The 11,143-nt window shown below is 43.8% G+C and overlaps 1 non-coding gene across 1 annotated transcript; it reads right to left on the reverse strand.

The window, feature by feature from the left end:
• Positions 1 to 9,478: 9,478 nt before the first annotated feature.
• LOC116089615 lies at positions 9,479 to 9,610 on the reverse strand. Its single transcript, XR_004118397.1, has one exon. It is a non-coding gene; the product is annotated as a small nucleolar RNA SNORA17 (small nucleolar RNA).
• Between the last annotated feature and the right edge of the window lie 1,533 nt (positions 9,611 to 11,143).

Here is an 11,143-nt window from a genome sequence, read left to right on the forward strand (position 1 = left end):
AGCTCCATGTCAAAGTAATTGAGACAGTGGTATAAAAGGCAAATGCTATTCTCTCAAAAGCAAAAGAAGAGTAAGATCTAATGAACTTTGTGATGATTGAATGGCCCCTCCTGACACTTAACTTCAGTTCTATTATTGGTCTCCCCCTTCTCCCAGCATTCCCCAAATCTGATATCCTTGGTAATGAAGAGGATAATCTTAAATTTGAATTTTAAACAGTAACCTAGAAGTTAGGGATGCCCATTGGTAGAATGTGTGAGGCCCTATGATGATACCCATGCAATACTTTAAAAATGGAAAGGGGAACTTAAAGCCTGCACCCCTGGGACCTACCTACCTTTTTGTTTTTCCTTTTTACTAACCAAGTATGTATCTGGGTAGGTAGCTCTTTCAGAGTCAGTGCACCGGAGCAGTAAGCAAACGTACTACAACAGACTTCAAGTCTTTTTGTGTCCAGCGACTAAAGAGTGCCCAACTCAAAGATCATAAGAGACATGGAAAGCCCAGGACTCAGGTCTGCCTCTGTAGGGAGTGAGAGCATGAGTGGTTATCACTCATGTCCTAGGGACTACTCTGTTACCTCTGCACATCAACTCACCTAATCGTAAAGTCCAGGAAAAGCTGGCATAGGAGATAGCTGCTTTTATATGTGGAACACCACTTTATTCAGTGTTTCTAAGAGATGTGGACTGATTGATTGAAGATTTGTTAGTAAGTGATCGTACACAGAAATCTGTATCCCGATCAGACTAGAAAGAAAAACTTCCTGTTGACAAGATCTACATTCAAATACTGTTTCTACCCTGTTTTTCTATCTTTACAGGTGATGTTCATATTAGCCCAATCCAAAAACCACATTCTTAGTATGTTTGCTTGGGCTCTTTGACATAGTTGTCTCAAGTAGCCCAAGCTACCCGGACCTTAGAGACCCTGCTTCAGTCTCCCAAGCGCTTGATTACAGGCGTGTCTGCCACAACTGTTCACCAGGACATTCATACTTAATGTGTGCATAATTTATTCAATAAATATTGAGATGTTTTTGAGTGTTTATCTCAGAGGGTTTTTGTATGTATTTATTTGGACACAGAGTCTTCCTGTATGTCCTTGAAGCCACAATATTCCTACGTTACCCCCCTGCGTGGTTTAGTCATGTGCCACCATATATTTTTATATGACTCGCTTCTGTTGTAGCAGCTAGCATAGATCCATCTAAGCGCCTACCAGCTTATTCTAGAATGAACTTTGTTTAGTTCTGAAACCACAGGCTACATAAATCAGTTTGGGGGAGGGTGCTATGGGGTGGCTTACTAGGTAACTTGTTGCCGAGTCTCATGGTCTGAGTTCCATCACCCAGACCTCGTATGATGGCAAGAGAGTTGTTCTCTGAACTACATACACACCCCCACACAAATATGCACAAATAACTGTTATTCTCTCCCCCCTCTGTCTTTCTGTCTCTCTGTCTCTCTCTGTCTCTCTGTCTCTGTCTCTCTCTCTCTCTCCTCTCTCTCTCTCCTCTTGTGTGCGTGTGTGTTTACAGTTCACCTGATTCATGGGCCTTAGTGGTAGATGGTAACTGAGTGTCAGGTTGAATCAGAGTAGGGGCCTATTAGATGGCAGGCTAATTCTGGAAATGTGGACTTATGATCTGGAATTTAAGCCAGAATTACCTTTGCAATTTTTATTTGTCTATACTAAGGAACACAGGCTGATATGAAGCAGTCACATATTTTTGAGTGCTCACGATAAAATTGAGTAGTTAACTGTTTTCAAAAATTTAAAGATGGGGCTGAAGTGATGGCTCAGAGGTTAAAAGCATCTTTCAAAGGTCCTGAGTTCAATTCTCAGCAACCACATGGCAGTTCATAACCATTTGTACTGGGATCTGATGCCCTCTTCTGGTATGTAGGCATATATGCAGGCAGAATACTCTATATAATAAATAAGTCTTTTTTTTTCTTTCTTTTTTTTTTTGGTTTTTCGAGACAGGGTTTCTCTGTGTAGCCTTGGCTGTCCTGGAGCTCATTGTGTAGACCACAGGCTGGCCTCGAACTCAGAAATCCGCCTGCCTCTGCCTCCCAAGTGCTGGGATTAAAAGCGTGTGCCACCACTGCCTGGCTAAATAAATCTTTTTTTTTTAAAAAATTAGAGACGATTATGCCCCTCTAGCTACTGGTCCATTTGGGGGTAAGTAAGCCACACTTCATAATTGAAATAAATAAACTGTTCCGCAATGGATCCATATATTCAGTTATTTGATGAAATAAAAGCAGCAGTAAGAATTGCTACGTGACACTGACACTGCTGTTAGAAAGGTCGAGACAGCTCTGGAGGGAAACCTCTGAAATACTGGATTTCAAAATAGAAAACTGTGTTCTTGTCACAGAGTTCTTGTCTTCGTGTAACATTGGTCAAGTCACTGTCAGTCTGGGCTTCAGTTCTCATGTGTAGTCTTTAAAGACGCATCTGCAGGTGCCTGTGCGTGGGCATGCACACAAAGGCAGCTTCCTGCTGAGGCTAGAGGTGTTGGACCTCCAGGAGCTGGAGTTACAGACTTCTGTGATCTGCCTGATGCAGTTCTGGGAACTGAGCTTTGGTCCTATGCAACTGCCGCAAATGCTCTTAACAGCAGAGCTCATTTGTATTTTTTTTTTTTTAAGATTTATTTATTGTTATAAGTAAGTACACTGTAACTGTCTTCAGATGCACCAGAAGAGGGCATCAGATCTCATTTACGGGTGGTTGTAAGCCACCATGTGGTTGCTGGGATTTGAACTCATGACCTTCTGAAGAGCAGTCGGTGCTCTTATCTGCTGAGCCATCTCTCCAGCCCGCTCATTTGTATTTTTAAATTTTGGTGCTAGGGAGATGGCTCCGTGGTTAGGTTGCTCTTGTAGAGGACCCAGGTAAGATTTTCCCCCCCACACTGTGGCTCTAGTTTCAGGGAATTTGAAGTTGTCGTCTTCTAACCTCCAGCACGCATGTGACACACACACATATGTGCAGGCAAAACACTCATACACAAAAAATAAAATTACTAATAAAGTTATTAGTAATTTTAGTAATTTTATTAATTTTAATTAGTAAATTCAAAATTAATAAAAATAAAATTCATCCGGTAACAGAACATTTTAATCCTTTCAGTTTATTTAATAAAATTTGGGAGTATGTACATTGTTGCCAACTAAGTACTGTGGGTTTATCCTGAAGATAAAATACAAGACATCAATCATTCTGACCTACATTCCAGTTCTGACAAGTTAGAGGGAGACAGGAACATAAATAAGCAGGTGATGGTGGGAGATGTGGTGTCAGGAAGTTCCTATTACCTAACTCTTCACGGATACTTAGACTCCCAGGGTTTTGCCTGGATGCTCTTCCTCAGTCTGCACAGTCTAACACATGGATGCTCTTCCTCAGTCTGCACAGTCTAACACAGAAGTGGTTTCTCATCTCCCCAGGTATGCATCACATCCTGCTCTCCTGAGGAAATAGTTGTTCCTAGCCTTGAAACAGTCTCTATAGGTGAAGAATGAGAACAAAATCATAGAAAATGTTGACTTACCTGCTGTGATTTCAAAGCATGTATATAACCCATCATAACTAATTCTCCACAGCTGCCCCATGTGTGCCTCTGTGTGGTTTTGCTGCACAAGGTCTTCTGCGTAGCCCAGGCTGATCTCAAATGTGCAAGCAATTGCTTCTGCTCCCAAGTGCTGGGACTACAAAAAATTGTTCTTTAAAGGTAGTTTCTTAGTTAAATATCTTGCTGCTGACTTAGGCTTATATAGTAAAAGGCTTATTTTAGCATTGCCGAATGTGTGTGTGTGTGTGTGTGTGTGTGTGTGTGTGTGTGTGTACGTGTGTGTGTACACTATGTTCTAGAACAGTGGATTAAGGACATTTAGAGGCTGTGCCTCTACAACATACATTGTGTTAATAAGTTCCCATGTGCTGCTGAAGTTGACAGAGAGGCGGGTTGAGGAGAGGACCTTAACTCACTTCAGATACATGACTGTCTGTCTCAAAAGTGTTCTTCAGGCCTGGACTGGGCTGGGTCTCCTATGGTAAGGGGAAGACAACAGAAAATGGCCTGAGTGGAAATGCCATGGCCTTGAGGATAAGAATAAACCATTTGAGAATCCTGGGCCCATGAACATTGCTGGAAGGTAAAGGAAAGCATGTTCCCAGAGCTAACGACTAGGCTAGTGTTGATCCTGGGATGAGAAAGTGCTATGCTGGGAATGTCTGGGTGGAAATCTCACCCAGGCTGGACATATCCTGCCTGGGCTTCTCTTGGTTGATCCCTGGGCTTCCAGCTGACTTTTTTGGGGTAGTGGTTCCTGCTAGTTGATGTGTCTGATAGTTCACTGCCCATCTCCTGCTTGCTGATTTATCTACTTCTGCTCACTGTATGCCTAATAAACTCATGTGAAACCGAAGGTGTGGCTTTTGTAGATCATTCTCTAGATAGCACACACACACACACACACACACACACACACACACACCAAAACAAAAAACCAACACTACCAACAAAAACCTCTCCCATGCAATTCAGAAATATTCCTTAACTGACTTTCAGTGCTAGACCATACTGTTTTATCAGGTTGAAGTGTGAATCGGTGAAAGTTTGTCAAGTTTTGAATCCACTTCATCTCTGTTCTTCACCCATTGTATAATACAGCACTATTTGCCCCTTGAGCCTCAAGAAACTAATCTTCCATAGAAACATCTATTAATACAAGTTTAATTGAACTTTTGTTTTATGAGACAAGGCATCCCTGCATAGTTCAGACTACCCACAGCTTCATGATCCTTCTGCTATGGTCTCCCCAGTGTTGGTATGACACATCAGACTGCCCTCTTTCTTGTGTTGTTGCTTTGTTATTTGAAACAGTATCACTCTGTAGCCCAGGCTGACCTGGAACTCACTCCTCAAACTTATGACAGTTCTTACTTAGCCTCCTACAAGCCACATAGATTTACAGGTAGGAGGCATGTAAGTCCCATTCTACATTTTGCTCTGCTTCGGATAGTGCACAATTAAAATTCCAGGGATACTGTGTAGTGGAGTATGTTCTGGCCTAAACCTCACCACTTTGTTCCCATACTACAGAAATGTTTCAAAATCACGTTTCAATTCTGCCATGCATCAGGCCAGCGGTTTCTCCTGTCTTCTGCAGATAACAAGATGCTGTCCCCATTTCACTCACATTACAAGGTCAATGTAATGAACTGGTAAAATGACCTGAACGATGAGAGTTGTCTCTCATTCAGCTGCCAGAAACACAGGAGATAGGCTGGCCAGTGCTGACGCTGTTAACTGGAGGTCTTCTGTGTTTCAAGAGTCTATTGTGTGACTCTTCATAGTCTTGCTTCCCTCAAAGAGGTCATAAGAGAAGCACATTTTCTGCGGCACCAGCTGTGAGCTATGTTCACAGGTGCACCTAGGTAGGATGTCGTGGGCAGAAAAAGGTATCAAACAAAAGACATCTTCATGCTAAGTAACACATTCTAAATAACTCCCCAAATCACCAAGCTCCTCAATTCTGCCACCACACCTCCCCGAAAAATCAGTTTTGATAAAGTTGTCCTATTATTAGCTCTACATTCAAACAAACACAAACTCTTGGAAATGCAGTTTTCTCCAGGGCAAATTGTCATGCTGAGTAAAATGGAGATTCTTTCACGTGAATAGAAATAAATAATAGAGAGATGGAAGATGCAAGAGGAATGCCAAGTATTTTTATGAGAAATGTTGGGCTTTGAAGCACCAGGTCCCTACCTTGTGGGGACAGGGATATAAGGGTGAGTCTTTGATCTTGGACACAGGTGGTAGTTTTTAATATTACCAACAAATGAATTGGGAACAATCTGCTCTAGAAGCTTAATTTATCAGGCTAGCTCATCTCCACCAAAAGTCAAATCTCAAGTTACAGTACTCCTTTAAGATTAATATGGATGAAAGCTCTTGGCCATCTCAGTGATTAATATTTGTTTAGAAATAGGATCAAAGGCCATCCTTTTAGTAATGATGTTTATAGCAAGTATGTAACACTTGAATCAATGTTTGTCACCTGCAGGTGTTGCCCGCAACAAAGGATTTAATGGTGAACATTTCCTAAAAAAGTAGGAATCTGGAGTCTCTAGCACCAATTTACTATTCTGTAGACTTGTCTCTAGCTTCACACCAATGACATGTATCTTTAACAGGAGATATAGCTGAAAAAATTTTAAAATGTTAATGGAAATTATAAATGTATTATTCTTCTCCAGCTACTTACATATAAATAGAAATTACATGTATCTTCTGAGGAAGTGCTTGATACCTCACCTTTGTGAAGGCATTTTCAACTGTTTATTTCCTGTGCTTTTTTTTTTTTTAACTTTTTACTGGTTCTTTGTGAATTTCACATAATGCACCCCAATCCCACTCATCTCTCACTCTTCTCATATTCGCTCTTCACTACTGCAGCCTCCTCATCTACAGAGAAAAATAAAATCTCATGGAAGCTGTAGTGTGTCACAATGTGTCTCACAGTACACCCTTTTGCCCACACTTTGCTTGCAAATGTTCACTGCAATAAGTTGTTGGTCTGGTACAAGGCTTTTGGTTTCTGCTACACTATCAAAACTGGAATGTCACTGGGAATCCTTTTGTATGTCCTGTTTTTACCCTGTGTCATGGAGATCCTGTAGTTTGGGGTCTGTAGGACCAGCCCATTCCTGATCTCCAGCAGTTCATTGATGGTGTAGATGTTGGAGTGGGCCAATTCAAAGCCCTGTATCTGGGCCTGAGAGGTATCTGAGCAGATCAATCTGCCAACCCTCCCATACCTATACCATTGGGGTGAGCTCTCCTGCCCTGTCGTGGCTCACCCATCTAATGACACTACCAGCAAGTGGCAGAGCCTGCTTTCTTGCTATCATGCCCTTGGGACTGGCTCATCTGAGCCTATGACAAGGTGTAACTGTGGGCCTTTATATGCCTGCCTCCAGTTTTCTTTTCTTTTCTTTTCTTCTTCTTTTTCTTTTTCTTTTTCTTTTTTGGTTTTTTGAGACAGGGTCTCTCTGTGTAGCCCTGGCTGTCCTGGAACTCACTCTGTAGACCAGGCTGGCCTTGAATTCAGAAATCCGCCTGCCTCTGCCTCTCAAGTGCTGGGATTCAAGGCATGCACCACCACTGCCCAGCCCCACCCCCAGTTTTCAAAATAAATATGGAGACTATACTTATTTATAACCTTTTGACCTTGTTGCAAGGCATTGTTTCCCACTAGCGCATAACTCAGATATCCTGTTTACACTTATCTAAGTTCTGCCACAAGGCTGGTTAGTTAGCTCTCCTTCCTTTCCAGCCTGCTTCTGCTTCTTCCTCCGTGGCTGGCTGGCTGGAGCTCTGCTGCCTGACTCCTTCACAGAGTCTCTGAGTCTCTCTCTGACTCTGTCTCTGTCTCTCTGTCTCTGTCTCTGTCTCTGTCTCTCTTCCCCCTGTCTGTCTCTCTGTCTCTCTCAGTCTCTGTCTCTCTCTCTGTCTGTCTGTCTCTGTCTTTCTCTCTTTCTGTAAGTCCCACCTTACTATTCTGCTTTGTTTACAAAATACTACAGAGGAGATGCTTAACAATATCAAAAATCCACCTATAATCAAATCTCTGCCAGTTTAGAAATCAGCATTTGTATAATACAGAGATAATCTTTACACAGTACACAAAAACATTACTCCAACAACCAGGGCCCACTCTCCTGCTCTCATGACCCCAGGTCCAGTCCTCCTGGCAGCCATAGGTGGCAAAGGGCAAGGTTAGGGGAAGGCATCTCTTCCTCACCAATGTCCCAGCACAGCAGACAAGTTTCAGGGCCAGCTCTCCCACACTCAGGCCCTCTGGCCCCCACCATCAGGGTCAGCTCTACCTAGCTGCTCAATCAAGGTGCAGGGCCCACTCTCTTGAGTGTTAGACCTGATAAAGGACACGGGCAGCCCTCCTGCTCACCTGACCTCAAGGCCAGGTCTCTCGAATGCACAGGTAGGTGGCAAGGGAGGAGTGGGGAGTAATCCCTCTCCTATGCCACTGTGAGGAGATGAGTGACAGGCCCAGCTCTACTGTGCTTCCTGGGCGATGTGTGGGGCCAATCTCTCAAGTATTGCAGCTGGCTAGTGGTGAAGCCAGCTCTCCTGATCTCATGCCCCTAGGACCAGGTCTCACAAGATGCCCAGGAGATGGGTGGGGCCGATTCTGTACAACCCTCAGACATCAACATGTCCCCTGGCAGCAGGCAGCCCAGACCAGGGACATCTGTGTGGTCTTTGGTGGTAACAGATGCTTGCTACTGCAGGGTCACAGATCCAGATGTGGCCCCCAGGTGGCAGCATAGGCCTGGACCCCACCATAGTTCTCCTTGTCATCATTTCTTCTCACATCGGGCTGTTGCTCACTACCCTTGTCTCCAGTTCTGCATCTCTTCATTGTGCTCACATCTTTCTGTCTCTTTCTTCTCCATTTTTCCACCACTTACTCGATCTTCTTAGTGATGTCAGGAGTCTCTGAGCGTCAGGGGTCATCTTAGGAGTGGTCTCAGGAGTTCTATGCCCCACCTGTGCATTTTTGCACCACGCAGGCAGCATCTCAGGCATGGTCTGTGCCCCACAGGTCTGTGAAGCACCAGACTGGTGGTCATCTCAGGCTAGCTCCCTGTCTTTGATGGTTGTGTTGGGCTTGCTCCTTGTCTGGGCCTGCTTATGGCCCCATTGGGGGATAGACTGTCTTGGGCTAACTCCAGCTGAAGGTTCATGGTCCCAGGTGGAGGTTCTCTAGTCTCCAGCTCACTCCCTGCTCTGGAAGCCTGTCCAGGCCTGTGCAGTGCTGGACTCGTGGTCATCACAGGCTAGCTCCCTGTACAGGCCCTGTGGCATCATACTGGTGGTTGTGAGAGGTTAAAATTTTCAAACTGTACTGTGGGAACTTAGCAGTTAGTTGAACTCAATGGGAGACTAGCTCCCAGGATTTAGAAAAATGAGAAACCAGCTCCCAGAACATAGAAGAATGGGAAACCAGCTCCCAGGACATAGAAGAATGGGAGACCAGCCCCCAGAGCTTAGAGACCGGAGCAGCCTGGCAGGAAAAAAGAAAAATGAGGTAGCAAACAATTGCCAGGTGGCTAACCTGCTTCTGAACCCTAGCACAAGCCAGCACCAATCAGAGACCACCCCGTACTTCCCCCTGCCTTAGTTTCCCCTTTTCCCCTAGCAACTGTGTGGGTATAAAAACCTGTTTAAATTTTTGCTTGGTGCCAGACTCCTCTACCCCTGCGAGGGATATGAGTCTCGCCCCAGCTAGCTGGAATAAAAAGCCTCTTGCTGATTGCATCAAATACATGTCTTGGTGGTGTGTGGGGTCGCCATTCCCGAGCCCTGAGTGTGGGTCCTTCCCCCATTGTTTAAGAGCTCTAACAGTCGCCTTAGGGCTGATTTTTTTCATGGAGTGTTAGGCTACTTATCACTCAGATGTTCACAGGTCAAAACCCTGAGCCTAGACAAAGCCTCTCTCCTCTCTGCCACCTACCGACACACGTGTGACACAGCTGCCACACCTGCAATGCCTCAAGGGACAGGTTATTTCCATCTTAATGATCCACCCTGCAGGATTTCCTTCCCCTAGAACATCCTGTTGTTTCCGCCTCTGTAAACATCCCACCTCAAGAAGTTCCCTCCAAGATGGAATGTTTTCATCTCAGAGGAAACTACTAGTAACAACACACCAAGAAAGACATCAGGAAAACAATGCCTTTCCTAATCGGCTCAAAAAATGTCTTGGAATAACTCTAAGGAAGTGAGACACATGTATCATAACTTATTTACTTATTTAGGAAGGCATCAGAAGGTTGGAAATTTTCCCATGCTCATGTATTGGTAGGATCAGTATTGTGAAAATGGCCATCCTACTAAAATTAGTCTCCAGTGTCAAGGCAAACACCGTCAAAATCCAATACAACTCTTCACAGAAACTGAAAAACTAATATTAAAATATGTACAGAAACACACACACAAGATAGGTAACCCTGAACAATATAACAACACCTGGAGGTATCCCTATTCTTGATTCTAAGTTGTATTACAGAGATAGACTAATAAAATACAGTATAGTATTGTTATAAAAATAGATATGTAATAGAGTTGAAAACCCAAAGATAGGGCCATACACCTGTAGGCACCTGATGTTTTTGGACAAAGAAGCCAAAATTACACTGGAAACAAGACAGATTTCTTCAACAAATGGTGCTGGTCAAACTGGACAAGCACCTGTAGAAGAGTGAAACTAGATTCATACCTTTCACCCCACACAGAACTCATTCCAGATGAATCAAGGACCTCAATGTGAGACCTGATACCCTAATGCTGACAGAAGAAAAAGTAGAGAATATATTTGAATTCATTGGCACAGGAAAGAGGTCTTTCCAAACAGGATGCAAATAGCATGGGAATTAAAGCCAGCAATTGATAACCTTTAAAAAGCTTGAGTAAAAGCCAGGCGGTGGCGGCACATGCCTTTAATCCCAGCACTAGGGAGGCAGAGGCAGGCAGATTTCTGAGGCCAGCCTGGTCTACACAGTGAGTTCCAGGACAGCCACGGCTACACAGAGAAACCCTGTCTCGAAAAAACAAAACAAAAACAAAACAAAACAACAACAACAACAAAAAAGCTTGAGTAAAGCAAGGACCCTATCATTTGAGTGAAGAGGCCACCTATGGAATGGTCAAAACCTTACCTATTAAATATCTGACAGAAGGTCAATATCTAGAGTTACTAGACCACACACACACACACACACACACACACACACTCACACACAGAAAGAGAAAGAGAGAGAGACAGAGAGAGAGAGAGAGACTTCAATGCAGTAGTTTGAATACTCTGGCCCACAATATGTTTGAATGCTTTGTCTGCAATTTGTGGAACTGTTTGGGAAGGATTAGGAGTTGTGGTCTTGTTGGGGAAAGTCTGGCTTTGTTGGAGTAGGTGTGTCACAGTTAGTCCTGTATCTGTATCTGTGTCTATGGTACTCTGTCTCTCTCTCTTTCTCTCTCTGTCTCTCTGTCTGTCTGTCTGTCTCTCTCTCTCTCTCTCTCTCTCTCTCTCTCTCTCTC

This window comes from Mastomys coucha, unplaced genomic scaffold, assembly GCF_008632895.1.
Source record: "Mastomys coucha isolate ucsf_1 unplaced genomic scaffold, UCSF_Mcou_1 pScaffold14, whole genome shotgun sequence".
Classification (NCBI taxonomy): Eukaryota; Metazoa; Chordata; class Mammalia; order Rodentia; family Muridae; genus Mastomys; species Mastomys coucha.